This window comes from Dipodomys ordii, unplaced genomic scaffold (genome assembly GCF_000151885.1).
Source record: "Dipodomys ordii isolate 6190 unplaced genomic scaffold, Dord_2.0 Scaffold8, whole genome shotgun sequence".
Classification (NCBI taxonomy): Eukaryota; Metazoa; Chordata; class Mammalia; order Rodentia; family Heteromyidae; genus Dipodomys; species Dipodomys ordii.
The window spans coordinates 34,516,431-34,527,868 of NW_012267224.1; the positions used below are offsets into that span (position 1 = coordinate 34,516,431).

The following is an 11,438-nucleotide window of genomic DNA, read 5'->3' on the forward strand; positions in this document are numbered from 1 at the left end:
TTATTTTATGTAACATGAAGGCAACCAGAGGAGTTGAGGTAGGAGCAAGCAATGGTTAAGAGGTGTGTATCTGAGAGCCAGGGACATCAGCTGACCTAGCTATATCAGTGACCATGAAAATCACATGGAGATGTTCTGTGGTGGAACTTTTAGGATTGAAAACAAAGAGAAAAGTGCACCCAAATCAAATGTTTTTCAGAAAGAAAAATATGGAAAGAAAACAAAAACAAAAGTTAATTAATAACCAATATTCTACAAGAAGTTAAAAATTAAATTGACACTCACTGGGTGCCAGTGGCTCATCTATCTAATTTTAGCAAACTGTGGAGGTTGAGATCTGAGGATTGTAGTTTGTTGTCAGTCTGGGCAGGAAAGCCTAGGAGTCTTCAGTTAATCATTAAAAGATCCAGAAGTAGGAGTTATGGCTTAAGAATCTTGGGCAACAAAACCTCAGGGACAGCACCGACGTCCTGAGTTCAAGCTCTAGGACTGACATTTGTACATGCTTTGATCTGTGCTCGCACACACACACACACAAATAAATTGGCAGTAAAATCTTTAGTACATGCTAAAAAGGCATTAAATAATCTCCTGATGTTAAACTATGTCTACACTGGTGTAGACAGCTGGCTTATGATGTTACTATTTTGTTTGGGAGTTCTGTTACACTATGAAGACCAACCTGTAGTTGGTTTTATTTTCTCTTATAAGTTTTAATTTCCTTTTCTCTCTCTCTCAAGTTTATATCTTCTCTATTACAGGAGTAATTATTACATATTCTTTTTTAGATATTCCTATAATGATTTACCCATTATTTTAAATCTTGCTCTTCCATTTTAACATAACAAATCTAAGGTTATAAGTATCATTTGAGTATAGCTTTAGTTGCTCTCAATGATTGATATTCTTGAAAATCCCTTTATTGAAGTATAAATTACATATAAATGCTACACGTATTTAATACAATATAGTTAGGGAATTATTATTATACTGATAAAACCATAGATCCAATAGTTTTCTTATTACTTAGCCAAAATAATTTCTAATTTCCACTGATATTTATTTATTTGTTTATTTCTGATCCACACAATTTATGTTGTTTTGAAATATGTAGGATACATGCTACCTAAGATACATAATGAATAATATTGCATTAAATTTGTATATAACTTTTGGCAGTATTGCCATTTTCATGATGTTAATCCTCCCAATCCAGGAGCATGGAAAGGTTTTTCCACTTCCTTAGCTCTCTTTAATTTCCTATTTCAGGTTTTTAAGGTTTTCATCATAGAGGTTCTTCACTTCTTTGGTTAAGCTAATTCCTAGGCATTTTATTTTTTGCGTGGGGAGCTATTACAAAAGGAGTTACTTTCCTGATTTCAGCCAATACTGCACTGTTGGTGGGAGTGTAAACTGGTTCAGCTACTCTGGAAAGCAGTAGGGAGGTTAATCAAAAGACTACACATAAAGCACCCCTATGACCCAGCAATCCCACTTCTGGGCATTTATCCAAATGATCACAAACAAGGCTGTACTAAAACTACCAGTACAACTATGTTTGTCACAGCATTATTTACCATAGCTAAGATATGGAACCAACCCAGATGCCCCTCAGTAGATGAATGGATCAAGAAAATGTGGTATATATACAATGGAATTCTATGCTTCCATCAGAAAGGATGACATTGCCCCTTTTATAAGGAAATGAAAAGGTTTGGGGAAAAAATCACATTAAGTGAAGTAAGCCAGACCCAAAGAAACATAGGTCCCATGGTTTTCCTCATGTATAATAATCAGTAGCAGATGAGCACAATAGCTCAATAGCTATGTATATATGACCACATAAGATGATGGTAAGAGAAATGAGCTCCAAGAAATGGACACAAGAGATTTTCTTTGTTGTTGTTGTTTTTAATGTACTATGTGATTTTTTGTTTCTTTTGTATGTTCTTCCCCCTATGGTATATCACCTGTTGTCACTGTATTTGATTTTGGTACCCTGGTATTATATATATCATCTGAATTAGGGAAGGGAAGAGGAATAACAAAATAATGAGACAAAGGAGGGACCAATGCAATATTGATATACACAAAACAATATGTTAGAAATGATGTATACAAATTGTGGAAGAAGGAAATTAGGAGAAAAATGAGGGAAGGGTTAACAAGTTTGACAAGAAATGTACTTATTACTTATGTAACTAACCCCTCTGTACATCACCTTGACAATAAAAAACTAAAACAATGGTTACTATTATAATTTATTACTATTATGTAGGATATATTGCTATGGATACTATTATAATTTATTTCCAATGTTCTATGTGTGCTTGGTACTGTGACATTTTTAAGTATGCAGGTATGAAATTTCTAGGTATGTTCATTTCCTTTTTAAAGATGTTTGTGTTAGGAATGTTTCAATTTTGGTGGGGGCGTGTTTGGTTTGGGCTGTGACAAATACCTATGTGATATAACTGAGAAAAAAGAATAGTGCCGGAGGAATATCAATACCAAATTTCAAACTCTACTACAAAGCCATAGTCATCAAAACAGCTTGGTACTGGGACAAGAACAAACATCAGGACCAATGGAATAGAATTGAAAACCTAGAAATGAATCCACAGACCTATAGCTACCTAATCATTGATAAGGGCGCTAAAAAATAGAATGGAAGAAAGACAGCCTTTTCAGTAAATGGTGCTGCTAAAATTGGTTAACCACCTGTAGAAAACTAAAGCTAGATCATTATATATCACCCTGCACCAGGACCAACTCTAAATGGAACAAAGACCTTAAAGTCAAAGCAGACACCCTGAAAACATTACAAGAAAGAATAGGAGAAACCCTAGGTCTCCTTGGCACAGGCCGAAATTTTCTTAATAGAGACCCAGAAACACAACAAATCAAAGAAAGGTTGGACAAATGGAATTGCATGAAATTGCAGAGCTTCTGCATGGCAAAGGCCATAGCTAGCAAGATCAATAGAAAGCCCATGGACTGGGAGATCTTCACTAGCCATACAATGGACAAGGGTTTCACCTCTAAAATATACTTGAATCCCCCAACAACAAATCCTCAAAGAAACAACTGCCCAATAAATAAGTGGGCTAAAGACTTAAAGAGAAACTTCTCTGCAGAGGAAAGAAGGATGGCCAATAGACACATGAAGAATGCTCAACTTCTCTAGCCATAAAAAATGCAAATCAATGCAAAATTGAGATTCCACCTCACCCCAGTTAGAATGGCTATAATCTAGAAATCTAGTAACAACAGATGCTGGAGGGGATGTGGCCAGAAGGGAACCCTACTGCATTGTTGGTGGGAGTGCAAACTTGTCCAACTACTTTGGAAGGCAATATGGAGGTTCCTCAGAAGACTCCACATAGAGCTCCCCTATGACCCAGCAATCCCACTTTTGGGCATTTATCCAAATGATCACAAACAAGATCATACTAAAGCTACCAGCACAACTATGTTTATTGCAGCATTATTTGCCATAGCTAAGATATGGAACCAACCCAGATGCCCCTCAGTAGATGAATGGATCAGGAAAATGTGGTATATAGAAAGAATGACATTGCCCCATATTTTAGGAAATGGAAAGACTTCGAGAAATTATATTAAGTGAAGTAATCCAGGCCCAAAGAAACAGAGGTCCCATGGTTTCCCTTATTTGCAATAACTAATATATGTCTGGGACAAGTAGAGAAGGTCAAAAGCTATGTATATATGACCAGATAAGCTGATGTTAAGTGAAATGAACCCCAAGATAGGACACAAGAGGTTTTTTTTCTTTCTTGCTATTGTTCCTAACATATTTGTAAAATACCATGTGATTTTTTTGTTTCTTTGTATATTCCTCCCCCATGGTATAACCCCTGTTTCCACTGTAGTTGATGTTGGTACCCTGCAAAAAAAAAAAACTTGTATATACACATCTCTAATTTGGAGAGGGGAAGGGAAGAAATAAAATGTTTAAATGGGGATACAGGTTGACCCATTGTAACAATGAGATGTACAAGACACTATGTTTAAAAATGAACTGTACAATTTATGCGGGGGTGGGGGTGAGTGTAGTTGTGGAAGTGGCAGGGAAGGGATGGTAAGGGAAAAACAAAGGAGGAGGCAACAATGCTTGATAGGAAATGTACTCAGTACCTTGCACATTTAACTGTAACTCCTCTGTATAGTGTTTTTCAATAAAAAGCATTTTAAAATATTTATTTGGTTCTTTCTTTCAAACGTTGTAGTAAACAGTAAAGTGGTTTAGTTGTTGGAGATCTTAGGCAAAACAAAATCTCATCAGAGTTGGTAGCAATGGAGAATAATCCAAGAATAAGGCACAAAACACATCTTTCCAGAACATGATCTTCTTCTTCCATCCTCACTTCGCAGCTTCCACAACCTGTCTGTAATACTCTCCTAGAATGAACCCACCAATGAACTGATGTATGGATTAGGTCAGGTACTCTACTGTAGTAGCTATGTCCTCATTATTTTATTTTCATTCTGTTTTTGAGATAGGTCACAATACTTACGCTTGGGCTGCCTTCCAACTCTGGATACACCGGTATTCACCTGCTGACTTGCTCAAATTTCTAGTGTACACCACAGTATCTGTTTTAAACTTGTTTTGTAAGCAATCTTCCCATGCATATTTCTCATGAGGAAATTTTCGTAGCACACATGGCTAACATGGGTAGAACATTGAAAAGGAAAACACTCAGAACGCCCAATGCAGCGATCAGAGCCACATGGCAGAATGTTTTACCAGAAATTTTGAAAACAGTCATTTAGCAATCATTTCTGTCAAGGATAGAAGGTCTCAACTCTCTTTCCATATTCCTTAGGGTCTCGTACGAACTACAAGTTCACATATTTACTCAGGATCACTGCAATGGTTATACCAATTTCCAAAATCACTATCCTTAAGCAAAACCAAAGCTTAATGTCTTTCACCATGCAGAAACAATTCATGAACTAGGGAACATTTTTTTTCCAGTTTCCATATAAATATTCTCACTTAAAAACATAACTGACATTTTACCTTTCTCAGGAGACCCCCTTCAGTTAACACAAGGCAGTTAACTAAATGTCGAATACTATTTTATCAGAATCAAAGGAGTATTAATACACATCTTTTCATAGGGAAGTGAAGACTCTCTGCTGTTTATTTCACAAAGGTCATAAACAGTGGAGGAAGTATATTTTATCTGAGCTTTGGGAAATTTTTCATTCAAATTAATCTTTACTGAACAACTGCTATTGCCACAACCTATGAGAGATGAGAGATTTTTAAAGGTATAAACAATTTTTATAGGAAGAAAATATTTAGAGAAAACTGAGAAGAGATGTCTGGAGGTGCTTTTTTATATATGCTGGTAAAATATAGAAGGATTTGATATAGATTCTATTTTATTATATTTTTATTATATGTAAGTAGTTGTAAAATGGGGTTTCAATTCAGCATAGTTTCTGAGTATAATTCATCTTAATGCCATCTGTTTCATTATTCTCCCCCATCTCTTCCAACTTTATTTATCCTGTTCATTTATCTGGTTTATTTTTCAAATGTGTACATTAAATATTATGCTGCCATTCATCCACCTTCTCCTGTTTCCTTATCTGCCCCCATTCTCTTTACCTCACTCCCCTGGACAGCACATGTTTCCAATTACCTGATATGTTAAACTGTGATTTAATTGTTCAAAAGGGTGACACCACTGTAATTCTCCACCTGGATATATCACACTTTAGTTAATATGTTTGTATATATGCATATGAATCTATATGCTAATATAAATATTTATAATTTAGATCTACCCTCCACATTCTTCTTAGAAGGGTTGTGAAACTAGTTCACCGAATAGAATTGATGAAAGAAACTGAAAACATATACTGTGAGCAAATAAATTATTTAGCTAGTAGCTGATAGTAGTAGTGATCTATACTTTGATTGCAAAAGTATACTACATCTGATTAATGACTTTCAAGTATCACTCAGACAAAACTTCCTATTTAACAACATACAGTTAAGAAGCTTTGAATACTAAACTATTCAAACCTATAGATATATATGGATATAAAGGAACCAAGATAAATAGATATATATCTGTTTATACAGTATATACATACAAATGGATCATATATAGATATATATAGAGAGAGACATGAATAAATCAAGAAAAGATGATATATACATATATAATATATAACATATAATCTGTATACATATATACAGATATAATATATGCACATATATACATAGATGTTATGTATATGCATACAGATATTATATGTATAATAAATATATATACATGTATGTATAATGATTATATAAATATCACATATGTATACATATTATAAATATGTATAAACTAGGCATTGGTGGCTCATGCCTGTAATCCTAACTACTCAGGAGTCTGAGATCTGAAGATTGTAGTTCAAAGCCAGCCCATGTAGGAATGACCAAGAGATTCTTATCTCCAATTAACAACCAGAAAACTGAAAGTGGTGCTGTGGCTCAAACGGTAGAAAGCTTGCCTTGAGATGAAGAGCTTGGGGACAGCGCCCGGGCCTGAAGTTCAAGCCCCAAGACCAGCAAAAAATATATATATATATATATATAAAGATGTGTACATATTTTACATGTGTATAATATATATACACACATATGCATTATATATCATTTATATATTAGTATACTATACATAATATATATATATATAATATTTTATTTATCCATTTTACATTTGACAGGTTCATATATATATATATATATATGAATTCATATATATCAATATAAATGGATCAAGAAACTGTATATATAAAGATATCATTATATATGTTAAATATATTATATGTTTATATATATATATCACATTTTCTTGATCAATCAGTGCATTTGAAGGGCTTCTGGGTTTTTTCCTTAGTTTGGTTATTGTAAATAGTGTAGCAATGAGTGTATTGTCACAAGTGGCTTTACTGTATTCTTACTTATGATCTTTTAGATGAATGCTGGCAAGTTATATAGTTGGATCATAGGGTAGTTCTATGAACAGTATTTTTGAGTAGTCTCCAAATTTCTTTTCCCTGTGGTAGAGCCTAACATTTCCCTAAAGAAAAATATATTTCATTCAAGAAAACTTTTAATCCCATGACAGAAAAATTGTGTAGTGTTGACATAGAATAGTAAATAAGCATATACATTTCTTCTTAGTCACTTTTGAAACAATGAGGTCTTTTATAGAAAATTGAAGGTAAGCATGTTATCACTCTCTCTAAAAGTCAATGACCATAAATTTACAAAAATAATTTATATATATTTTGTTTCTATACTACTCATAAGAAAATAATTAAGGCTATATTTTAAAGTGCTATAACAGGCATGACTAACAAAAGAGAAAAACCAAAATTTTTAAATTGAGGCAAATTCTATTTTCACAATTCAGCGCTAATCAATTTTACTCAGAGAGATGGAGCTTGACTGTTGTCAAAACTTGGGTGACAGTTGGAACATGAATTGAGTGTTGTAAGATTTGTTCTTTATTCAATAGGGTATCAACAGCCAAACAGTGTTGCAAGCCTGTGGACATCCTGATCAGATTTGTATTTTTGAAGGATCACTGGGTTAAAAGTGTCAACAGAAGAACTGGAGGTGATAAAAAATGCATACCAGGACACAGATTCCAGCATGCAACAAACCACTGAGAGCTGGTCAATGCAGTCCTGATCTTATATGCAAATAACTAAGACAAAACTGAGGAAGTGCTAAATAATGTGATTTTTTAAAACAAAAATCAGTTAAAGTTTCAAATGCAAGATTCAGTTCCCAATTGAATTTTTCAGGGGACATAGTAGGGCAACCAACACAAAAGGAAAAACATATTTTTGATTGTTCAATATTGCAATATGGCAATATGGTGTAAGATAAGTACAGTGAGGATAGAATGTGGAAGAAATTGAAAGGGCATAGATGAAGGATGTTTTTTGGCACTGTCCCTGACCTGAGCTCTTTTGATCAAGGCTAGCCCTCTACCACTTTGAGCCACAGTTCCACTTCTTATTTTCTGGTGGTTAGTTAGAGATAGGAATTTCACAGGGACTTTCCTGCCCTGGCTGGCATTGAACTAAGATTCTCAGATCTCAGCCTTCTGAATAAAAAGGATTACAGGCATGAGACACTAGTGCCTGGAAATATTCGTCTATAAGGTCTAAAAGTGTCAAAGAAGAAAGGAAAATGTAGCAGTTTTAACATGTTCAAGATGAAGAAAAACATTACAACCTTAAGTCTCTAAAAGTGTAAAGAAATAATTCCTCACTAAATATGAAAATGGAATATTTGGAAAGATGAAGGAATTATAAATTCAAGTTTTAGTATCAGTAAAAACTGATGATACATATTGAGTTATTATTTTATTTGTAATCATGTGTTTTGTTTCGGCAAAGAACTATTTGTTATTTTTATTATTGTTTTAAAATCTGCTAATACTCTTTATTAAAATTTCAGTGTTCCATATTTAACAGGGTAGTGTTTGCACATCATGTATGTACAACAGTTTGTATATGAACACACACTTTATTGTCAAATACAATTAATACATATACATAATTACAGTGCAATGTTTATTGTCTAAATGAGTGCATTTGTGTGTATTAGCTGATTTGCAATTTTTTCCTATTTCTTTCTTTACTAATGTTATGCTAAAAGAATGACTTAAATTTTTTAAAATAAGTTTTTATTGTGAATACACTGTACACAGGGGTTACAGTTAAATGAGCAAGGTAATGAGTACATTTCTTATCAAACATTGTTGGCTCCTCCTTTGTTTTTCCCCTACCATCCCTTGCTACCACCTCCTCAAGTACAATCCCTCCCCACCCAATCCCCACCTAAATTATAAAGTTTGTTTTTCAACATAGGGTCTTGTACATCTCATTGTTGTAATGGGTCAACCTGTATCCCTATTTAAACAATTTGTTTTTTCTCTTCCCCTCCCCAAATTATACCAACATCAAATGCAGTGAAAACAGGGGTTATACCATGGGGGAGGGACATATAAAGCATCAAAATCACATGGTACCTTATAAATACGTTAGAAACAATAGCAAGAAAGAAAAATGACTTAAATTTTTATAATTGAAATGCCTTTCAGTATCTCATAATGCTAGTATATCTTCTTAAAAGTATGTATTCATCTTAGTGTTATGTAAATTATTTTGTCTATGTCCTCATACATGCCACCATAATCTTCCAGGAATATTTACATATTTATGTATTAAATGGTTAATAATATAGTATTATTACACAATGCTTTACTTTATTTATTAAAATCTTTTATGATTCTTCTTGCCAATTTGAAGATTTAAATTTTTAGTAAAATTAAGTTGAATTTAGTATTCATATTCTTGTTTAATGTTAATATCTACTATATTCTTTGCATTGTTTGTGTTTATAAGAAATATCTGTATGTTAAAACTGGAAACTTAAAACAATCCAATTGTTTTCTAAGTATTTATACTTATTTTTCCAATCAAACTATGTTGACAATATAAAAATATTAATTATATCCTACCTACTCAGGAAGCTGAGATCTGGGGATCATGATTTGAAGCCAGACCAGAAAAGAAAAATGTGTGAGACTGTTATCTCTACTAAATTACCAAAAATTCTGGCAATGAAGTTGGTGCAGAAAGGGTAGAGCGCCTCACTTAATATAATTTTTTCCAAGTCTTTCCACTAGTATATGCCTGAGACAAACCAAAAAGGTCAGATAAGATGGTGTTAGGCAAAACGAAACCCAAGATAAGGACACAAGTGTTTTTTTTTCTTTCTTGCTATTGTTTCTAACATATTTATAAGATGATTTCTTTGTTGCTTTGTACGTCCCTCCCCCACAGTATAACCCCTGTTTTCACTGTATTTGATGTTGGTATAATTTGTGGAGGGGAAGGGAAAAAACAAATAGTTTAAATAGGGATACAGGTGGACCCATTGCAATAATGAGATGTACAAGATGCTATGTCGAAAAACGAACTTTACAACTTTGATGCGGGGCGGGGGTGGGGGGGGGAGAGTGTACTCATGAAGATGGGAGGGCAGGGATGGTAGGGGGACAAACAAAGGAGGAGGCAGCAGCAATGCTTCATAAGAAATGTACTCATTACCTTGCTCCTGTAATTGTAACCCCTCTGTATTGTATTTTCACAATAAAAAATTATTTAAAAAAAAGAAAGAAAGGTTAGAGTACTAGGCTTGAGCAAAAGAAACCCAGTTCCAATCCCTGAGCTGGCACACAAAAAAGAATCATTGTAATCCCAAATCTATATTTTCTAATTTATTGTCTTTTTATAAAAATCAATTGTGGTACTAGATCCTTAGTCATCTGTCCCTGTGAAGTTAACTCTACTAGATATGGATCCATGCTTCACTCTTTCCTTTGGAAACTCTTCTTGATTACATTGATTCCACATGGTTTGGGTGGACATTCTGTACAGCTTTTCTAGGGCATGACAGAACTCAGGTCCAATTATATAGTATATAAAATCTTTCTCATTTTGTGATATGAATATGTTAAAAGAAAAGCCTTTTGTACAATTAAGTATAGTAAAAATAAAGAAAAATATGATCTAGACAAAAAGGGAATAATCACATGGATGGAATCTCATTTGTGGCACCATGTTTTCCATGTTATTTGTATGCTTTGTTTTTACACACAAAAATTATCACATGAATAAAACAGATTTGACCAAATTTGACTATGAGAAATTGATCTAAATTTTTTAGTGAGTATATTTGCTGAACCATAAACATGAAGGTTTGTAAGCTGTAGGATACTGGATTCATTTATGAAACAATTGCTTGTGTAAATCAAAAAAGCAAAAAAAAATATATAGAACAAAAGCATAGAAAATGAATCTTATCAGCCACAAAGTTTTTCACAGAGATATCTGAAACATATTTTTCTAATTATTACTGGAATGGATACAAGGTGGCAAATAGTGAAACCTATAAGTATATGTGAGTCATATTTATCAAGACATGCTAAACTGTGCAGATGTGAAGAATGATTTTGCAGGCTCTTCGACACCTCTATTCTTTGCAATGACATAAGGCAATTTTATCTACAATGTTGTCGTTTCTGTCCATTTTCTTACTCATATATCACTGGTTCATAGGTCCCAACCTGAGGTATTGTATGTTATTTCTGTTTCTATTTGACTGGCAAGAGCTATTAGCATGATCCTCTTGGAGGACCCTGAAAAGTTTATGACTTTTATGTCTAGAAAATTAGAAGAACAGAATATGGGTGAATGTACTAGTTTTGCCAACAGTAATTATTTCCTTCCTTCCTTCCTTCCTTCCTTCCTTCCTCCCTTCCTTCCTTTCTTCCTTCCTTCCTTCCTTCCTTCCTTCCTTCCTTCCTTCTTTCCTTCCT

The 11,438-nt window shown here is 33.7% G+C and overlaps 1 pseudogene; it reads left to right on the forward strand.

The window, feature by feature from the left end:
- Positions 1-11,438, forward strand: part of LOC105980203 — a 92,258-nt pseudogene that overhangs the window by 76,554 nt on the left and 4,266 nt on the right.